We start from the raw sequence: 22699 nt of genomic DNA, 5'->3' as shown, positions 1-22699 counted from the left end.
CCACGACATTGCTAAATTCCATCACTTTACACATACTAATTTTGCTTGTATACTTTCGTTAATAAACATCTTATTACACCTTATGTCGTCACCACCAGGATTCACCCTCCTTGTCGCCACTCATTACAGTAATTCCTCCTCCACGTAATTCCCTTATGGTCACTGTAACCATTTTCACTCCAAACTGTCTACTGTAACCTAAAGGTGGTGCCCAGAATGTAGATCTATCTGAACATTCGTGCACGTGTGTGTGTGTGTGTGTGTGTGTGTGTGTGTGTGTGTGTGTGTGTGTGTGTGTGTGTGTGTGTGTGTGTGTATCAGAGAGCGAGAGCACATTTATGTACTCACCTATTTGTGCTTGTGGGGGAGGTTGAGCTCTGACTCTTTGATCCCGCCTTCTTAACTGTCAATCAACTGGTGTACAGATTCCTGAGCCTACTGGGCTCTATAAGTGTATATAAGTGTGTGTGTGTGTGTGTCAGAGAGCGAGTGCACGTGTGTGTGTGTGTGTGTGTGTGTGTGTGTATCTCCGAGCGAGTGCACATGTGTCCCTGACTCCCTATGAATTATGACTCGGAGACGGTAATGTGTGTGATGAATGGATGGTAATCTCACTGTTGCTTTATCGTCTCAAGAGTAATGAAGGTGCTACCCGATGCCTCGTCACTCACCGTCACTTTCCGACCTCCGCCAGGATGGTCTTCCCAAGAGGAGATGCAGAGAAGGAGGTCTCCTCAACACTGATTCGTATGAGGTTAAAAGGAGATGAGAAATGAGAGATCGTCTGAAGCAGAGATGCTCACAGGAGGAAGAGAGGGGCATAGCATGATAAATAGGAATAGGGGGGGGGAATAATGAAAGATGCTGAAGGATGGGAGGGATAGTCTGGGAATAGGAGATGTGGGAAGGGAGATGTGAGTGGATGCTGAAATAGCTCGAACATAACCCTGAGGGAAGCTGAGATTACATCTGCTATTTCTGGACCCCTGTTCACGTTCAAACCTTAATAGATTATATATGGATTATATATAATAGATTATATATGGAGACCTATAGAGGTCTATAGACCTCTATAGACTCCAAAGTAATCACTGTGGCGCCTTATGCGAATGTGAGAAGACAGTCTAGAGTAGAAACTATTAAATTAACACAAAATCTGTTTAGAGAGTGAATGTTTTTGGTTGTAATGAATGTATCTCTAAGTGAACAGCAGAATTTCTGTTGTGGAGGTGCATGAGAAGCGCTGTGCACCTGATCTTAAGAAAGCTGTGATGCTGCTGTGGGTGACTGGTTTTTTAAACAGTTATGCATTGTAGTGAATTGTGAATAATATATAATCGAGCAATATATATGTTTACCCTTATTTTGAGTAAATATTTGAGTGATTTTTTGTTCTCACTTCTGATGTCTCACCACTCCAGGATTGTATTAAACAAGGTGGTGATGATTAATAATAACTGCAGGTAATTTTGCATGTGGTCGCCAATATGTGTTATTGATTTGTCATTGACACTTCCGTGGAAGTAAACATTTCATTCAGCTGGGTTGTAGGAGACTCGAACTGTGGACCTCACTCGTGCGAGGCTGAAGCTCTATCGACCGTGCTATTGGGTAGACCTAATAAGGAAAGTTTCCAAAAGCAGCATCCTGCTGCCAAACAGGAATTTTTGGAATAGTCTCCAAGAGCTAAGGTGAATGGAATGTGTTATTGAGTTCAAAAGTGGAGTCATATTCGGACGTGCGCGCGCTCACACACACACACACACACACACACACACACACACACACACACACACACACACACACACACACACACACACACACACACATACACACACACACACACACAGCACACACACGCACACACACACACACACACACACACACACACACACACACAGCACACACACGCACACACACACACACACACACACACACACACACACACACACACACACACACACGCACACGCACACACACACACAGCACAAAACAGACACTGGGAGTTCACCGAGTGATTCTTGCAGCATCCAAACTCACATTATGCAGTCTGGTGGTCGTCTAGTAATCAAAACGCTATTAACAATCGTCGAAGGGCTTGAGTGCTTGTAAATGTATAACTCCTCTTTGTAATTACTCGCTAATTGCCCGTCACCTTACGAGAGTACCCCCATGTAAAATATAGAGTGAGAAATCTCAATATACCAACTGAGAACCTCTATATACCACTAACATATATTTTTTGTTAAATGAAAAAACGCTTATATGTTGGAATTATATGAGAGAAAAAAGAGGTAAATTCTTCTGCTGCTTAACAGGACTTCTGATAACACTAGAGATAATTACTCTTGTTTATGTATTTTCATAACGTTAAAACGTCCAATGAGCAAGAAATGTTTACTGTAAACAAGCATATAGGGGAGGGGAATTATGGGTTAAGAGGCAGAGAGGATGATAGAGATGGGGAGGTGAAGACGAGGGTGAAATTGTAGGAAGAGGGAGATTAGTGGCAAATAGGGAATTGAGGGGGAGATTAAACATGGGTTGAGGGGAAGAAGGGGGTGTGGCAGTCATAGAGGCGTGTTTGTTTGTGTGACTGTAATCACCTATTTGTGTTCCTCTATTGTGCTTGCAGGATCGCCCTCTAGCTCTTGGACTCCCGTTTTTTGAGCCGCTGGTTGTGCGTGCATGTGTGCATGCGTGTGTGTCTGCGTGTGTGTGTGCGTGTTTGTGTGTGCACGCGTATGTGTCGAGAGAGCAATACGAGCGCAAATTTCTTTCAATCCCTAAGTGAATACTGAAGACGAGGGGACAAGGTAAGCGCCATCGCAAGCCAGACCTTCTCCTGCAGTGCTGTCAAAAACCTCCTGGAACGAGGTGCATCGACTCGCTGAAAAAAATAGTGCTCTAGGGGGAAAAAAGTCCAACAAAGAAATCAGCTCCAGAATTTTGTGAGGATTGTGTTGTCGGCTGCGGCTGTTTCCTCTCCATCCCTCTTTCCCCTTTCTCTCTCTCTCTCTCTCTCTCTCTCTCTCTCTCTCTCTCTCTCTCTCTCTCTCTCTCTCTCTCTCTCTCTCTCTCTCTCTCTCTCTTTCTCTTTCTCCACACACTCACATATGTGATGAAGTGAATGACGTCTCTCCTGAGATTGAAGTCTTTATGGGCGTGAGAATATGAATGAGTTTTATTTTTATCCTTGGATGGTGAGCGGGATAAGAGGAGATTCAGGTCTGTGAGACGGATTAGATTATCAGTTTTGAGCAATAACAGGCATGAAAAATGTTGAAACTAGGGGGAGGGAAGCACCATCTTGAGCCAAGGTTAGTGAAGTACCATCTTGAGCCAAGGTTAGTGAAGTACCATCTTGAGCCAAGGTTAGGGAAGCACCATCTTGAGCCAAGGTTAGGGAAGCACCATCTTGAGCCAAGGTTAGGGAAGCACCATCTTGAGCCAAGGTTAGGGAAGCACCATCTTGAGCCAAGGTTAGGGAAGCACCATCTTGAGCCAAGGTTAGGGAGGCACCATCTTGAGCCAAGGTTAGGGAAGCACCATCTTGAGCCAAGGTTAGGGAAGCACCATCTTGAGCCAAGGTTAGGGAAGCACCATCTTGAGCCAAGGTTAGGGAAGCACCATCTTGAGCCAAGGTTAGGGAAGCACCATCTTGAGCCAAGGTTAGGGAAGCACCATCTTGAGCCAAGGTTAGGGAAGCACCATCTTGAGCCAAGGTTAGGGAAGCACCATCTTGAGCCAAGGTTAGGGAAGCACCATCTTGAGCCAAGGTTAGTGAAGTACCATCTTGAGCCAAGGTTAGGGAAGCACCATCTTGAGCCAAGGTTAGTGAAGTAATCCCTATTGAGCTACAATTACGAAAATTTCATTTTGAGCCAGAATTAGGGCAGTAACATCTCTTACCAGTGGGGAAGGGAACTTAGCAAAGGAGAGTAGCAAGAAATCTAGAACCCAAAGGTGCATCTCTTTGCAAGGGTGCAAGTTCGCTTCCATGTTATGTATGCACCCCTCACCTGGATAGTCTGCACCTTCCCCTTCCCCCCCCCCCCCTATACCTGAATCATACCTGGAATGGGTTCCAGGAGTTCTTTAACCTAATCTCGGTCTACAGCCAGGCTTGACTTGTGATAACTTGATCCATCAGACTGTTGTTCTGAGTGGTCTGTAGTGCAATATCCACGGCAAACAGGTAATTTTGTACTTTCCAGCACTTCTTGCAGGAAAGTATCTAATTTGGAGCTGTCAATGTTTCTAATATTTGCTAGTAGAGTACTAAGTACTCATTGACTATTTATGTTCATACAGGGTTCTTTGAGTGTGCCTTTCGGCCTCTCTACTCTTCACTGGTTTTATTCTGCATTTCAAATCATATTGTTTGCTCCAGTATGTTGTTATTTTATCATGAAAATTTAAAACCTGGCCCTCCAGGTTTCAAATTTGAAATCCCTATCTGTCTCTCTCTCTCTCTCTCTTTCTCTCTCTCTCTCTCTCTCTCTCTCTCTCTCTCTTCTCTCTTCTCTCTTCTCTCTCTCTCTCTCTCTCTCTCTCTCTTTCTCTCTCTCTCTCTCTCTCTCTCTCTCTCTCTCTCTCTCTCTCTCTCTCTCTCTCTCTCTCTACATAGAGAGAGCGTGCGATCCAGAATCCAATAAATAGGTGAGAACTGTCTAGAAAAGAAGCAATTTCCCTTATACAAGGAAATCATTAAATGGAAAAAGACATTCAATATTTTCTCAGCATCGCCTCATAAATTTCTCGGGTCATTATCAATATTAATCAATATAAATTTAACCATTATTTCCAGAAGAATTCATGCCATCAATCTTGACTGACAATACACAAGATGGATTACTATTACATTCCGCCTTTCATAAACCCCTAAGATATACACCAATGGAAATTAATCTTTCAACTAATCTACCCACATGTTATTTTTAACAGTCCTAAAACAAGTATTGTGTACTTGTTACACAATCGACTTGAGAATGGTCCAGGACGGACCGAAACGTCGTCGTCCCTTCACTTTCTAGTGTGTGGTTTGGTCAACATATTTCTGCCACGTTATTGTGACTCCTCGTCTGCAAGTATTGTGTAGTTCGTAAATATGGAAAGTTTGTTTGTAAAACATTTAAAACTATTCGTATATTCTGGTGTAGAAGAGGGAGAGTCTTACGCTTGAAGCCGTAGTTTACTCAAAGTTGAAAGGAATGGTCAGGAACGTCGAACGAGGCCGTCTGCAGTAAATGGAAAAGAAAGAGGTGAGAGATGAAGTGTAAGGGAGTCGTTGTGGGATGGCAGGGTAAAAAGGGGAGGAAAAGTTGGGAAAGGTGACGTGTTTTTGGGGTATATATGTAAGGGATATGAGGGGAAAGGAAGCAGTGATGAGGGAAGGGGGATGAGAGAGAATGGAGGTAGTTTGTGGTTCTCTGATTTCCTGATTTAGAAACAGATGCTGATTGGTGGTGGAACATTACAGTCAATCTTTCAATATATTAAGGCAGAGAGACAATCAAATGTCGCAAATACGAGTTAGCATTTGTTCCTTTGACAAAATATTGAATAGACCAGGATCATTGCTCTTATACACAGAGCTGTGATAAGTGTTCAACATAATTTATGCAGAATTTTCAATATTCAATCCAAAGTAAACTACTTTTTAAAAATAATATTATGCCCATAGAAAACGAAATGCCAAAACTTGACCAGCCATTCATTTAAAAAATCAAGCGTTTTGATTGGAAATAATAACATAAAAAAAAATCTTAATTAATGCCACTTTCACAGGAACATCTGCTCAGTTATTCAGTTATCAACTAGCCAGTTAAGTGAAACATAAGAACAATCTTGAACAAAAAAACACAGATAACGATAGCTGAAAGTGAACTAATCACAGATTAGCTAGATCAGGGAAGATAAAATTTAATGTACCTTAAGGAGAGCAGAGTCGCCTTAAGAATAATCACCGGCTCAAGGAAAAATATCCGTTGATTAGATGGAATAGAATAATGATGATCAAGGAAGTTGGAGAGGAAAGAAAAGAAAATGAAAGAAATGCACAAAGAAACAAAACCAACCGGTGATGAATGCCACGAATCACTGGCTCTATGCTGAGGCGCACCTCTGCTGCTCTCCTTATACAGGATTGTGCCATTGATCAGTGTTCCTGATGCTTTTGTGATTGTGTACCAATTGGGTGTTTCAATGGAACAGCGAAGCGAGAAGAGCGCACTCCCATCATAGCTCAATAGAGCAAAGTGAGATATTACATTATTTCTCGCTTTGGATACCCAGGAGCTATGAGATTTCGACACGAAACTGTCCACGTAGTTCTGGTACACAGGAAATGATATATTAAACGGATTCAGAATGCCAAATACATAAGCAGCATAAAAGAACATGATTGATGCGGTGGATAAACATCGTGATTGGTGAAGATATAACTCTGGCCCCCTGAATACTGCTGCAATGAATACTGGACGGTTACCCCATCCGATTCACTGGTGAATATTTCGGTTACTCTTCAAGGGCCGGTTACTATTTGTGGGCTTCTTACCTGAAGAAGAACCCTGAAGATTCTCAAGGGAATCGACAGGGAAGATAAAGACAGGCTATTTAACACAAGGGGCTTCTTACCTTACACAAATCAGAATAAAATTCCAGACACATGCAAATAGTTTTCAAATGAAAGAACATTCTTTTAAAACATGAAAGGATAATTATTCATAACACTCTGATTAACACATGTTAAAGACCACATATGAAGTAACGTTCACCTCTGTAAGATTTTAACAAAAATTGACAAATATCAAATATTAGTCACCAGTCCAAAAACTGAGAGGACCTGGAACATAAAGACATAATGAGAGAATTATTCCATTCCTTCACTTGGAAAGAGACGTGTCAGAAGAGACATGATTGCAATATACAAGATACTCAGTAATATTTTCAAAGACGGTATCAGACCTGAGAGAAAACAGACCGAAGGACCACAGATGAAAGATCAAACGAGCCTCAGATACATGGGGGGTAACTATTCAGGCATTGGTTAACAACCTGCATGAATGTAATTGTAGATGCAGCCAGACGAATAGGGTTGACTCTCCTCAGAGCAGACCATTGATGGTGGAATGCATTTCTGAACCAACAATTCAGACCTCGTCAAAAACAAGCAGGAAAGTGCATGTAAACTTGTAAACGTAAACATTTATACATTCGCAATCATGTGGGTATTCAAGCACATACACTAGTTAACATGCAAACTTTGAAGTGTTCAAGGGTTACCATGAATAGAACTGCCACCATTAAATCTCATACACAAATATGTAAACATACATGCCTATGCAAGTGAAAATGCTCTCTAATGCACCTCACCTCAATGCTCCTCAAACGTCTCACACACACACACACACACACACCTGGTAGCCTGGTGGATAGCGCGCAGGACTTGTAATTCTGTGGCGCGGGTTCGATTCCCGCACCAGACAGTAACAAATGGGCAAAGTTTCTTTCACCCTGAATGCCCCTGTTACCTAGCAGTAAATAGGTACCTGGGAGTTGGTCAGCTGTCACGGGCTGCTTCCTGGTGTGTGTGTGGTGTGGAGAGAAAACTAGTTAGTAAACAGTTGATTGACAGTTGAGAGGCGGGCCGAAAGAGCATAGCTCAATCCCCGCAAACACAACTAGGTGAATACACACACACACACACACACACACACACACACACACACACACACACACAGGTATGCACGCACGCACTTATATATGTAAACCATCTAACTGAAAAAGTAAACTCATTCTTAACCATGTTTGTTGACGGTGCTAAGCTAATGAGATGAATCAGAACCAAGGAGGACTGCAGTACATTATAAGATGACCTAGACAATCTCCAGATATGGTCTGAGAAATGGCTACTAGACTTTAACTCTGACAAATACATGGTTATGAGGATAGGAGTACGAACCAGAAGATATCATATACAGTATAGGATTAAGGGAAGGCAACTTCCAACTTCTGCAAAAGAGAATGACTTGGGAGTGGACATAACTGGATATCCAACACCAGAGGCACATATCAGCAGGATAACGAGGGCAGAATCTGCCATACTGACCAACGTCCCGTTATCTATCTGGATAACTGTAGTAACTGTAGTATAATGAGGGTAGTATCTGCATTACTCACCAACGTCTTGTTATCTATCTGGATAACTGTAAATGTATACGAGCGCTGTATACATTCTTTGTGAGATCTATTATTGAGTAAGCTGCATCAGCATGGAACCCCAACCTAAAGAAGCATAAGAAGAAAAAGTCCAAAAATATGCAAGCAGTTTCGTTCCTAGGGACAGAGCTATGAAGAAAGACTGAGGACTTACACTCCATTTGAGCAAAGAAGGAATATGGCAGACATCAGAACGACGTATAAGATACTAAAGGGAATTAACAAAGTAGATACAGAAGCGATATTCAAATTAAGGAACAGTTGACATAATTGTGAAACAACCAAGAGGACATAAATGGAAACTGAAAAGACAAATTAGACGTCAACAGAGACTTGACGTCATTTAACGTCAACAGAGACGTCAGAAAGAACTTATTCAGTCTCAGAGTCGTAAATTAATGAAACGGATTACACGACGAAGATATCAAAGTCAACTCTATTAAATGTAAATATAAGTAAAGTGAGTGAAAAAAATCCCTGCACTGAGCTAAGGACGGTCGAAAGGCGGGGCTTAGAAGCTAAAACTCAACCCCTGCAAGCCCAACTAGGTGCGTACACACACACACACACACACACACACACACACACACACCGACCCGAGGCTAGAGGTATAATAACTAAAGTTAAACAAGAAAAATGGTTATCTTTAGGAAGAGTTTGATGGTTGAGAACAGAATTATCAGAGAGTTAACAGATTAATTATATACCAGATAGCAGTGGGCAGGATGGTGCAGAAGAGAAGGCAGCAGTGGGCAGGATGGTGTAGAAGAGAAGGCAGCAGTGGGCAGGATGGTGTAGAAGAGAAGGCAGCAGTGGGCAGGATGGTGTAGAAGAGAAGGCAGCAGTGGGCAGAATGGTGTAGAAGAGAAGGCAGCAGTGGGCAGGATGGTGCAGAAGAGAAGGCAGCAGTGGGCAGAATGGTGTAGAAGAAAAGGCAGCAGTGGGCAGAATGGTGTAGAAGAGAAGGCAGCAGTGGGCAGAATGGTGTAGAAGAGAAGGCAGCAGTGGGCAGAATGGTGTAGAAGAGAAGGCAGCAGTGGGCAGGATGGTGTAGAAGAGAAGGCAGCAGTGGGCAGGATGGTGTAGAAGAGAAGGCAGCAGTGGGCAGGATGGTGTAGAAGAGAAGGCAGCAGTGGGCAGGATGGTGTAGAAGAGAAGGCAGCAGTGGGCAGGATGGTGTAGAAGAGGAGGCAGCAGTGGGCAGGATGGTGTAGAAGAGAAGGCAGCAGTGGGCAGGATGGTGTAGAAGAGAAGGCAGCAGTGGGCAGGATGGTGTAGAAGAGAAGGCAGCAGTGGGCAGGATGGTGTAGAAGAGAAGGCAGCAGTAGACGTCATGATAGGGCAGTGGAAGAAGTGTCGAGGACGACTCGTATAACAGGAAACGAGTCGAGGACGACTCGTAGAACAGAAGTGAGGGTGTCGAGAACGACTAGTAGAACAGAAGTGAGGGTGTCGAGAACGACTCGTAGAAGTGAGGGTGTCGAGAACGACTCGTAGAAGTGAGGGTGTCGAGAACGACTCGTAGAACAGAAGTGAGGGTGTCGAGAACGACTCGTAGAACAGAAGTGAGGGTGTCGAGAACGACTCGTAGAACAGAAGTGAGGGTGTCGAGGACGACTCGTAGAACAGAAGTGAGGGTGTCGAGGACGACTCGTAGAAGTGAGGGTGTCGAGGACGACTCGTAGAGTGGGTGCCGGTGCTCGTCGCCGGCTAAAACCTTCCCCAAAAAAGGTGAAAAATAGTTGGAGCCGCTGAGTATTGCAGCAGATTTGCATTTTAAATTGCATGTGATGAATTCCCAGGATTTCTACTGTATGAGGGGTGCTTAAGGATCATTTAATCCCGTGAAAGAAATTACGCTGCCGAGTGGTTTCTTTGGCCTTGCAGTCGTGTTATTTGAAAAATTATATGAAATGTGTGTGTGTGTGTGTGTATAATATATATAAATATATAATACTCACCGTCAGCACCTTCCCCAAAACGCTTCATTACTATAACCATTTTCACGACATTTTCTTCATTGCTGAAAATGACCCGCGACTACCCTATATGATAGTCTTCATCAAATAACCAGTCGCCTTATTGAACGAGGCTAGCCGCAAGCCTCTGGCCGTCCAGCCTTCGTCAGGCGGAGAAACAGACATTTTGTTTTTCTCCTTCACTCTCTCATTTTTCCATTCTCTTTCCCTCTTCCCTCTGTTGCTAAAACTCTATGGACAATTAAACCCCATTCTCAGACATACAGTGTTTGGTTGTCGCAATAGGAGTCAATCTGACTTAAAGAGGGGCATGGGGATTAACCCAGCCACACTATGACAGTCGAGATATAATAACAATTCACCTGGGGAATGTTGCACGAGGCAAACCTGCAATGTCTGACATCTATCCTCAAACAGTCAAACACATAGACATTCTCATTAATAGATAATAGAAGGGGAAAACCATGCCCGGGATAGACTCTCTTACTACCCCCATTCACTCCTGTTCTCTCATACCCCACATAACCTCCTCCCCATCTCCAGCCTTCTCCACCTCAACCCTTTTCCACGCCTCCCCTTATTTTCAGCCCCTTCCCTCCCCCCATTTTCTCTCCCTTTATACCTCACTCCTTCCCCTAGACACCCCCTTCCACTTCCCCATTATCCCCCCCTTTGCTCTCCCCCTCTTTTTCACCCCCCTCTCCCCCTCTTTTCCCCCCTCTTCACCCTCACCAGTACATCGGATTAACAATATACGAATATATCAAATAATAAAAATTCGAATATATCTGGGAATAAAAAAACTAGTATACTAGATTACAAATATTTTATCATATCTGCTTTCAAATAAACTGGAGACTCAGTATACCTTAATACACTAACATAACACTTTCGGAACGTTCCAAGAACAATTTGAAAAATTCCAAATGTTGTGCTTGCCTCTCGTTGCAATAACAGGCTTTGCATCTCCATAATAATTCTCGTTTTAATTGCAATTCGTGAGATTGGAGACGTTTGTTAGTTATCAACTCGTAACACTTTTCTAGAATAAGTTTGTGTTTACACCAATTCTCGTGCAATTCTCACCAGGATTTGCAATGCAATTAAATTCTTTCTCTAATTAGTAATTGTCTCTTCTTCATCGTCATCTTCCCTTTCATTTCCTTTTTTTTCGCTTCCCAAGAGTCTGTTGTTCAAAGTCTTACCGTTTGGCTATTTTCAGTTCCTCTTACGCTCGTATCTCCCAGTCTTCCAAGCAATACAATGCACTAAGTTATTGTATTGTTTGTGTTTGTAACAATGTTGCTTTGTTAATAATGTTAAGAATGTTAATAATGTTAACAACTGTATTACACAAACAATTCAATAACTGTGCTAGTTAGCCATCATTCAATCACTCAATACCCACTTATATTGAGGTTATCTTGAGATGATTTCGGGGCTTAGCGTCATTACGGCCCGGTCCTCGACCAGGCCTCCTTTTTGTTACCCCACCCCCCCACCCACCCACTCCAAGGAAGTAGCCCGTATCAGCTGTCTAACTCCTAGGTACCTATTTACTGCTAGGTGAACAGATGTATCAGGATGAAAGAAACTCTGCCCATTGGTTTCCGCCTCCACCGGGGATCGAACCCGTAACCTCAGGACTACGAATCCGAAGCGCTGTCCACTCAGCCGTCAGGGCCCCCTCAAACTAACAGATTTTGTATTTGCCTTTCTATTGTTGCCGAACACTTGTTAATGTCTTGGTCACAAGCCAATTAGGTTGTGATGCAGCCCGTCCTCTTGAGCGTTCACAACGTCCCTAAAATGGTGTACTAAGTTGCCCGTACCTAACAGAGGACCCACTAATAGAAAATGGGACATCACGTCAGTCTTGCGAGCAGCTATGATTTTTATTGATATTTTAAAACAGTTTTAAAATAAAAAAAACAGTTTTAAAAAAGTTTTAAAACAGATATTCAACAGTTTTACTCTTAGGAGATTTATACGTCAAAATTTCGATTTTTTTATGAATTTTACGAAATTTCGATGGTTAGTTCTCTATGCTGGATTATATTTGTATATCAATTCAAATATTAAAAGTCACAGGAAATAAGTTTCTATTGCTTTTTTTTCACTATCTTCGCGTTAGACTCCTTTTTTTTAAAGAGGCACACGAGAATTTTTCAATCTGGCGACAGAATGGAAAGGCGATTCGGAAACTGCCCAGCGCTGATTGCCAATTCCGACATTGTAAGCACGCAACGTTTATCACCGTACGACCTCGCTGATTGGTCGACGTCCCATGTGTTGCTCTCGTTCTTACACCTGATTGGTTGCTCTCGCCAGAGGCTATCAAGCAATGCGATTACTTAGAAATGTCTCGGTTAATTTTGCTGTGTTATGTGACATCGTTGAGGCGTCACTGAGAGAGAGAGAGAGAGAGAGAGAGAGAGAGAGAGAGAGAGAGAGAGAGAGAGAGAGAGAGAGAGAGAGAGAGAGAGAGAGAGAAGGAAATCGGAGAGAGTGGATTAAACAGCCAATTTATTATATTATTGTCGATTTCTTTCTCTCACATAGCGTTGAAAATAGAATAAATATGATTTAGCGATAATCTGCTATTACGTAACTGTATTAAATGTATTTGAGGGTGAGGCGGTGTGGGCATTAATGCTTGAGATTTATAAATATAATGAGTAAGAATATTTCATAATACAGTCATTGTTTATTGTCAGGGAAAATATGTATGTTGTCCTTAACCTTCACCCTCAATATTGGTGGTAGAATGGGTTTCTGAACCTCACTCCAACCTCAACCTGATGTGATATTTCTCGCGAATATCACATCCACACCGCACGGTGCCACTGTGATTTGTAGTACATCACTTTTTGGCCGTTGGGAGGATGATTTGTAGTATTCGAGAGGATAGCATGACCGCTGAGTGCCTCGCTGAGTGCCTCGCTAAGTCTCATCTTAGACATGACGTTTCATTTCCTTTTTAATGACCTGCAAGATGGAATAATTTAGGCCGCGGAGCACCCAGAACCTCCAGGAATCTGTCGATGTAACACTTGACTTTACAAAAATAAAACAGAATACTAAGAATTTTTTATTCTTAAATAGACACCAGAGAGTGAGCACTTGAGACGGCTTAATAAGCACATTAATTCTATCACTTGCTAGTGATTTATTTACTTTAAACAGTATTATAGAGACTTTAGAAATATCCGCATCTTGTTGAATTCGTCAGGGAAGTCATTCTGTAGTATGAGGAAGCTTCAAGTGTATGAGCTTGACACGGAAAAAGAGACTCTGCAGTACTTGAGAAGAATGGTTGAAATGGAGATGAAAGAAAAATGGAATAGAAAGACTGTGAAAGGATTAGAAAACTCTAGACAAGATGAATTGGTAACAAGGGTTAAACACAAAATTGGGGCTTTAATACCTACAATACAATACCACCACATTTCAGTCAGTTGTAATTACAACCAATTATAACTGTATCTCATATTCCAAGAGAGAACGTTGAACAGTCTTCGCCTCGACTCGGTTATTGTATTACCATAAATAAAAAAAACATTAGTTATTATCATGATGAGTTGGTAGTTACGTGTTATTGATTTTCATATTATTGCTAGGTCATTTGGTGAGGCTTTTAACGTTCTTGAATGAGACGTTTAATTGGGTGGTTATAAATAAGAGCTGCCTCGTATGGGCCAATAGGTCTGATGTAGTTACCTTCATTCTTATGTTCTTATGTTCCTATGAGACTGTACCATTCATGGGTGAGTCGTACCGATCACGGATGAGACTTGTACCGTTATTGGATGAAACGTGTTCAGTCAATTTGTGACATGTACTATCATTGAATGAGACGTGTACCGTTTATGAATGAGACGTGTATACCATCATTGAGACGTGTACCGTTTATGAATGAGGTGTACCATCAGAGAGCAAGACATGTACCAACCTGATTATATAATGGATATAGCAGATATAGTATATTTTATTGAAAGGAACTTGCAAATCATTTTCTAACGAAAACACGTGATAGTGTTCATATACACAACATATATATATTCAGTTGGTGGTGGACCATAAACATGTGACCTTCCACCACAAAATACTGAATGTGATATATAAACATTATTGATGGCTTAAAGTTGAGGAGAAATGGTAAAGAATGATCTTCAACCACATATTTCCCTCCCGCCTCTTTAAGGATATCGGAAATTAGAAATCTATAATATATGATGACTCCGCTCCAAATAGTGCAGCACTTTGCACTATATGTCAAAATTTCGATGTACTATTCGAGAGGACGAGCTGTGTGGTTAGTCCTAGATGCTGGATTATATTTATATATCAATTCAAATATTAAACTTGTAAACACAAAAATAACTTGTTAAATATCCTGGGTTATTTGGAAATGGAGATTTGGTAGTGTTGAATACCTGGACCAGGGGAAAGGAAGGGACCTATTAGGGGGAGGGGGGGGGGGAGATATAACACTTGGAAGGGGTCAGGATAAGGATTTGGGATGGGACGGGCGGAAAGGAATGGTGTCACACACCACTTTGATGGTTGGGGATTGAACGGTGATCTGCATGAAGCGAGACCGTCGCTCTACCGTCCAGTCCAAGTGGTTGTGCATCAGGGAGCTGAAGGTCTTATACTAGGGTTTCTGAACGACGATAGTTCCATGTTGAGGAAAATAGAAATAAAATATTTTGTTCTTATTTTATTTATATATATATATTTTTTTGTCCTATTGTTCTATCGGCAGGAAAGTTGTATTTTCCCTCGCCAGAGGGAAGGAAAAAGAATTTTAATTGTTTATTATGAATATAAAGAAAAATGTATATTGGATAATTATAGACTTTAACACATTTTTTTAATATTTGAATGTCCGATTTTTTCAGATTAGAGTTTCAATGGCGAGAAATTAATTACTCCACATATTAAAATGTGGCAAATACTTTCCGTGGAGTTTGTCATGAGGAAACGGAAATTAGAGCCAGTGCAGGCTACTAAACATATGGCCCTGTATGACTAACCATCCTGCGAGATGGGGTCTTGTATTACCACTGCTGCCTTATTCAGTCTTGTGTTGTTGATATCCTCAAAATGCATCCGGAGTCTGCCAGTGCAAACTGCCTATCACATGCCTCTGTATGACTAACCATCCTGTGTGATGGGGATTTTTAGTACAACGTAGCTAGCTTTTTGACACTCTGCACTCCCCTTCATATAGTCTAGGGCAGATGCACTTAATATATTAATAAAAAAATAGAGCCAAGGCACGATTATGAACTAAGAACCATATAAACTCCATGTAATATAGCTTTGCATATTTACCACTGAAACCAATATTCTTAAAATAAGTGAGTTTAGTGGTTTAGGTCTTTCTTTTAACCCATAATGAAATATGACGAAGATAAACCTGAGATCTGGAACACTGTGTATACACCGATGGATCAGTCCAAGTGTCAACACCAGAAGTTTTAGCTCCACTTGTACCAGCTCTCGGTTCCACTGTACCCCTCTTAGCCTCACTGACACCCTATCTCGGCTCCACTGTACCCAGCGTCACTCCACCTCTCCATCCCACATATTACAGCTTCATAATCTTCCAAGCTTACATCTGTCACTCGTGCTCCCTCCCTCTTCCTCCCGCCACCCTCTCACTTTGTTGTATGTTCTATCTCTCACTCTCAGCCTCTCTCCCTCACTCCTCAAGCTCTCTCCCTCACTTCTCAAGCTCTCTCCCTCACTCAGGCTCCTTCTCTCACTCCCCCAGGCTCCCTCCCTCACTCCACCACCCAGCAGAATAACTACCGAGTAAAGTTTGTTCCTCAGAACTTCACTGATAAAGTTAGTGGATAAAAGCCTGGTTGACTCCCTCACTGGGTGACCAAATTGGTCTCGACACCTCCCCATTGGATGGGTGAGGAGGGGAGGGGGGGGGGAATAGGTCTTTAAGGATGATTCATGTTTCTAAATCATACTTTAAGTAAATATAAATGTTGAGTTCTTTTGTATTTCCCTTAAATGATTATTATATATGTGACTCTAAAACATGAAAATATGTTACGTAAAGAAAGCTTTTCACTTCGTGTGGGTGTCGAACATACTTTCGTGACAGTTACTGAATAGTGTCGCACAAGGCCAGGTCGACAGTCCCACAACAGTGTCGCACAAGGCCAGGTCGACAGTCCAACAACAGTGTCGCACAAGGCCAGGTCGACAGCCCCTCAATAGTGTCGCACAAGGCCAGGTCGACAGCCCCTCAATAGTGTCGCACAAGGCCAGGTCGACAGCCCCTCAATAGTGTCGCACAAGCCCAGGTCGACAGTCACTCAATAGTGTCGCACAAGGCCAGATCGACAGTCACTCAATAGTGTCGCACAAGGCCAGGTCGACAGTCCCTCAACAGTGTCGCACAAGGCCAGGTCGACAGTTCAATTTGTCATCAACCCAAACATATAATCAATATCAAACAATTTATTGTTCATACGATTATTAATAGTTATATATTTTTTGGGCATTTGGTTAATTTATTAGTAGTGAACAAGACTGTAGTTGGCTTTATGGATCAGTTAAATAGTTTTGTTATTACTTATTTACTGTATTTTTATATTTTTAATTGGCAATGAAATTATTTTATCTGCAATTATTTTTATTGATAAATGTTATTTTCATTGTTAGTGAAGTTGTTAATAGTTTATTACTGATTATATTTATAATAGTACAAATAAAAATAATAATATTGGTTATTTTTATAATTTTGCATCCATTTTTAATAGGATGGCATGGGAAGATACTCGTTTAATGTTTAACTTATTGGAAAAGAATACACACGACCTGACTTCATTTTTATTACAAATTTAGATATACAAAACTCCACTAAGGGTGTGATGAACCAGGCAGTGGAGAGTCGAGTGGACCTCCTCCAGTACACTAAGAACACCCCTCGCCTGCAGGAGTAGTGAGACATCATACCTCACCTGCAGGAGTAGTGAGACATCATACCTCACCTGCAGGAGTAGTGAGACATCCCTCACGTCCCCTACACAGGCTCTGGCACGGTGCGGGAGAAAGGGAACGTACAGACAACATACACACACACATGCAAGCACGGACGGTGCACGTGCAGTACACGTACAGTGCACGTACAGTGCACACATTTTGAGCATACACCAAGGGTTGTATATATATATATATTAACAATGCATGTGGACGAGCACCTCTTTGTTGTACAAATCTATGACTGTTGGCAAAAAGCTATTTACAGCACACGTGGTAATATCTTTATTAAGGAGAACAAGTGATATAAGTTGTACAAAGTGCACGCGAGGAGGCTCAACGTCTCAAACGACCCAGAAATGATATTTACTCATGGCATGGTATAAACTGGCTGACATGTGCAAATTTCACGAAGCCATCAATATACTTAGAGTTAAGAATTCTTGTTCAATAACATAAGTGTACACTGACCCAGCGCAAAATACAAAATGAAATGAATCTTTTACAGCTTTGAAGAATGTGAAAGCTACGATTTCTCATATACAGAGAATATATATAAATATATTATCACTGCACATAGCTTCAGTGTTCTCCAAAGTCGTCATCTCAGTGGAAATGACTAAAAGTGGAAAATGGGTCTCATTTCCATCAAGCCCCTTCAACATAACCAAATAAATACCTGAGTTTGGGCCCTTTAATTATTCTCGGATGAGTGAAGAGTCAATCACTTATTCCCTAATCATGAGAGGGGATACGTGGTTAGCTAGTCTCGCTTATCCGGATAAAATCCCCCGTTTTATCCGGATACCGAGTTGACGGATAGCCCAATGCGTGAAGGAATAAAGCCAATGTCCTTCTGACACTGAGTATCAGCCGGAGCTGGGATAGGGAGGTCGCGTAACCGGTAGACCGCAATCTACGGATAACCAGAAGACTGTAATCTACAATTAACCGGGCAACCATAGTCTGTGGATCGTGACCTATGGATAACTAGTAGACCATAATCTACGGTTGACTGATGGACCACAATCTATGGTCAACCATTTGGTTGAAAAAACTAATATATGGAAATTCCTCAGAGTTGTCACCCCAAAAAATAAATTGCATCTGTCGTGAAAAGCACTGAGCATAGTAAAAACACTGACCACCAATATATATATGTACCATTAGAGAGAGAATGATTATGTCAAGAGAACGATATCGACAAGGATATACACATAGCAGAACGTGAAGGTTTTTTCCTGACAAAAGAATGTGCTTAAGTTGGCTTTGAGGAAATCTTGTCCCTCGGATATTGAAAAAATAAATTGAAGCTCTATTCTATTCACCCTGAAGCTTAGCTATTTACCGACTTCTGTGTCATGCAGGACTAGTTGTTGACAAAAAAATTTAGTTATGAGAAAAGTGAAACTTCAATCTGGTGAGCTAAACACAAAGAATAAAAGAAAAATGCTTTTTTTTATTGTATTAAGATGACTATGAAAGAATTACAAAATAAACGATGTTCTATATAGTCAATAATTTCTATAAATATTGATATTAAATAACAAATAACCTAGAACAATTCAAATATAAAAAGATGCTTTGAATAATGGGCGAATCAACTATTCTTGCAGACAGAGATAAACAGTTTAAAAAGTTTACCTACGAAATTATGTGATGAAATACTGGCATCAATAGCAGGCAAAAGGGTTCGAGCCTCACATGATGCTCTCTTGTGGTATTTAATGGACGGTTCTTCCTTTATAATCTTAATTCTCAGTTAAATTCTCACTTAAAATTGTGGCCATATTATTATTGAATGGCCAAATGGCTTGTTTCAGTTGATCTTGTGGTCTTGTTACACTACATTGTTCTTCTAATGTTCTTTCACTCTCATAAAGCTGTGGTCCAGTTCCTCTACCATTTGATCTTGTGATCTTGTTACACTCAGTTGTTCGTCTGTTGTTCTTACTTTCGTACAAAGCTGTTGGCCTGTTTCTCTATCAATTGACCGTGTGATCTTAATTTGTTGCTCCATAATTTTTTTTACAGTGCGCCATGAAATATTTACAAGCTGAACAAAAATATACGTTAAATATGCAATATTTATATACAAAATTTTGTTTTGTTTAAGCAACATAGCTTCTGAAGTAGTTAGTTCAAGCCTGGTCAATGCAAGAGTCAATGCCCTGACTCGGTGAAAGCCTGGGCAGTACACAGCAAACCATTGATTCATTGAAAACCTGGTCAATATAAACGTAATATCTAACTTCAAAATAATATATTTACCTTATCAGTACAACTTCAGAATGAACGTGAGACCAAAATACCTGGAGCATACCTGGAGAGGGTTTCAAGATTTCTTCTACTCGCCGACCCTGGCCTGAGGCCAGTAATCTCTCCCCTTAAGTAAAGAACTTATAAATAATCTCCTCCCATCACAATTTATATGTCCAACTTCTCATTCCCTCTCACAAATTTACATGTCCGAAACTTACGCTAAAAACCTCTCTTCAGTTTAGCAAGTTGCGTGGTTGACTAAAGAAAATTACTCCCTTTATTATACGTATTTAGTTATTATTTAACGAGTAACAGCTGCAAAGTTGCACTTGCAAGTGTTGATTACAACTTTCAGATGTTGTATCCCTATCAGAGAGTGTTTAGATAAGCAAACTGAATACTGAAAAAGTAAGTTGTTGAGCAAAAATGTAAATATATTCGTGACTACTTGAATTGGTGGAAAAAAATGAGAAAAATGTTGTGTAAATAAGCCAAATGGTGAGTTCATAAGAAAATTGGTGAGTAAATATGTAAATTAGAAAATTGGTGATTAAATAAGTGTATTTTGAGTAAAAAAAAGTAAATCGTGAATGAATATTAAAAATTGGTAAGTAAATTAGTAAATTGTTGAGTGTATATGAAATGAAGTTAGTGCACGGAAGAGTGTTTGAGTGCACGGAAGAGTGTTTGAGTGCACGGAAGAGTGTTTGAGTGCACGGAAGAGTGTTTGAGTGCACGGAAGAGTGTTTGAGTGCACGCAAGTGTTCAAGTGCGCGTGTGGGTGACCGGAAACATTAGGGACAAAGAGAAAGATTTACGATAATCGGCTCACGTTGAGCCAGTCAATATTCGCAGCATAAAATTCCACCTCCTTTCCCTCCCCCAACCACACCTTGGTTAGTCCTCCTCCTTCCCTAGCCACACCTTGGTTAGTCCTCTTCCTTCCCTGGCCACACCTTGGTTAGTCCTCCTCCTTCCCTAGCCACACCTTGGTTAGTCCTCCTCCTTCCCTAGCCACACCTTGGTTAGTCCTCCTCCTTCCCTAGCCACACCTTGGTTAGTCCTCCTCCTTCCCTAGCCACACCTTGGTTAGTCCTCCTTCTTCCCTAGCCACACCTTGGTTAGTCCTCCTCCTTCCCTAGCCACACCTTGGTTAGTCCTCTTCCTTCCCTAGCCACACCTTGGTTAGTCCTCTTCCTTCCCTGGCCACACCTTGGTTAGTCCTCCTTCTTCCCTAGCCACACCTTGGTTAGTCCTCCTCCTTCCCTGGCCACACCTTGGTTAGTCCTCCTTCTTCCCTAGCCACACCTTGGCTAGTCCTCCTCCTTCCCTAGCCACACCTTGGTTAGTCCTCCTTCTTCCCTAGCCACACCTTGGTTAGTCCTCTTCTTCAGCCACAGCTTTATTGATTTAATGTCAACTTATTAACTTAGAAATTAGGGGAGGTAACGATGCTCTCTCATGATTATGGTTCGTCTCTCTCTCTCTCTCTCTCTCTCTCTCTCTCTCTCTCTCTCTCTCTCTCTCTCTCTCTCTCTCTCTCTCTCTCTCTCTCTCTCTCTCTCTCTCCTTTCTAAAGGGTTTTGGTGTTTGAAAAAGTGCAAGTGGCCTATGAGAGATTATCTGAGTACAATCAGTGGTTTCATGAGTTAGAAATGGAAGCAAGCATGTTATACGAGTGTTGGAGGTCCCAGGCAGAGCTCTGATGGCCACCAAGGATAACCTTCCCTGCAAGTTTTAAGTGGATGGGATAGTTCTCAGTGACACTGTAGCCCTTTTCCCTGCAGACGCAGAGGGGAAAACTATCTTGGGGTTATCTTGAGATGATTTCGGGACCCGTAGCAGCTGTCTAACTCGCAGGTACCTATTTACTGCTAGGTAACAGGGGCATCTGGGTGAATGAAACACTGCCCCATTTGTTTCCGCCTCTACCGGGGATCGAACCCGCAACCTCAGGACTACGAATCTGAAGCGCTACTCACTCAGCTGTCAGGCCCCTGCCTAACTACTCCGAAGAATGTTTCCAAGAGGTAAATGCATGTTTTTGAGGGCTAATAGCCAAATGGGCTGTAATAGTACGAACAGATTCTGTGCTGATAGATGGCGCCGATGTTAAATGAATCTTAAAGAAAACTTTGTTAATTATAAATCAAATTACTCCTGAAAATCATTAGGCTGAAACATATGCTTATGAAACCTGAGATAATAATTTACCATCTTATATCAATTTTAAGTAGTTATATCATCTTACTGTTATCATAAATCATGTTATAACTATCTCATATCAACATGGTTATCATTTTTCAGTGTGTTGTATAAATTACGACTGACACCTATTACATGAAGTTTGTTTCAGATGATAATGGCAACTTTGTCTTAACCTTTTTGACTACTTGAGCGTCATATTAAATTTCGTAGCGCCTAATGTAACCGGGAGCACATTATCCAACAGCCGTCAGGACCTATCAAAAATATATGACAACAAGAATGACAGCCTAGAGAGAGACGAGGTAACTTTTATGATATATAAGAAAACCACAGATCAAGAAAAAGATACTGGAGGTAATGAGGACCACAGATATGTAGAGTAAGACTACATGTATCAAACACAAACCTCCCACTGACTGCAAGGAAACTCTGCTGTAGAACACGTGGGAGGTTCCACAAGTCTATTCTGGGATCACACGACCTCATTTATTCAGATATCAAAGTTAACCCAGATCTAAATCGATCATAAAACCTCATTTGTGCAAGTTTGAGGTTCTCTGGTTAGTGGTACTCGCACACTACATTACTGCTGTAAAGTGTTTATGGGTCACATAGGCCAGAATTATACATATACTGTATAACTTTAATTGACAATGTAATAAGTACTAGTGTTTAAGCTACTTTATATATATATATATATATATATATATATATATATATATATATATATATATATATATATATATATATATATATATATATTGTGGGTGCTCCAGAAGGCATCCCTGGATGTTATATTTCCTCTTCTTCAAGGCCAAGGGTCTCAACAAATGCAACTAGACGTGGTACCCTCATATATATATATATATACATATATCATATACCTATATATATTTCATCTTTTATTTTACAATCTGCTTCTTCAGTGCTAAAACATAAGAACATAATGCAATTAACTGGTATAGAAATTATCTGTTCATTAAAAGATATAAAGTTGAATAAAAGCAAAAAAAAATATC

At 41.1% G+C, this 22699-nt stretch overlaps 1 long non-coding RNA gene across 1 annotated transcript; it reads right to left on the bottom strand.

Annotated features, from left to right (window-relative positions):
• Positions 1-17048: 17048 nt before the first annotated feature.
• LOC123772390 (uncharacterized) lies at positions 17049-22363 on the bottom strand. Its single transcript, XR_006774643.2, has 2 exons — positions 17222-22363; positions 17049-17191 (listed from the first exon to the last, which is right to left on the bottom strand). It is a non-coding gene; the product is annotated as an uncharacterized lncRNA (long non-coding RNA).
• Positions 22364-22699: the final 336 nt, after the last annotated feature.

The sequence above is a fragment of the Procambarus clarkii genome, chromosome 17 (genome assembly GCF_040958095.1).
Source record: "Procambarus clarkii isolate CNS0578487 chromosome 17, FALCON_Pclarkii_2.0, whole genome shotgun sequence".
Classification (NCBI taxonomy): Eukaryota; Metazoa; Arthropoda; class Malacostraca; order Decapoda; family Cambaridae; genus Procambarus; species Procambarus clarkii.
This window is presented reverse-complemented; position numbering and strand designations above follow the sequence as displayed.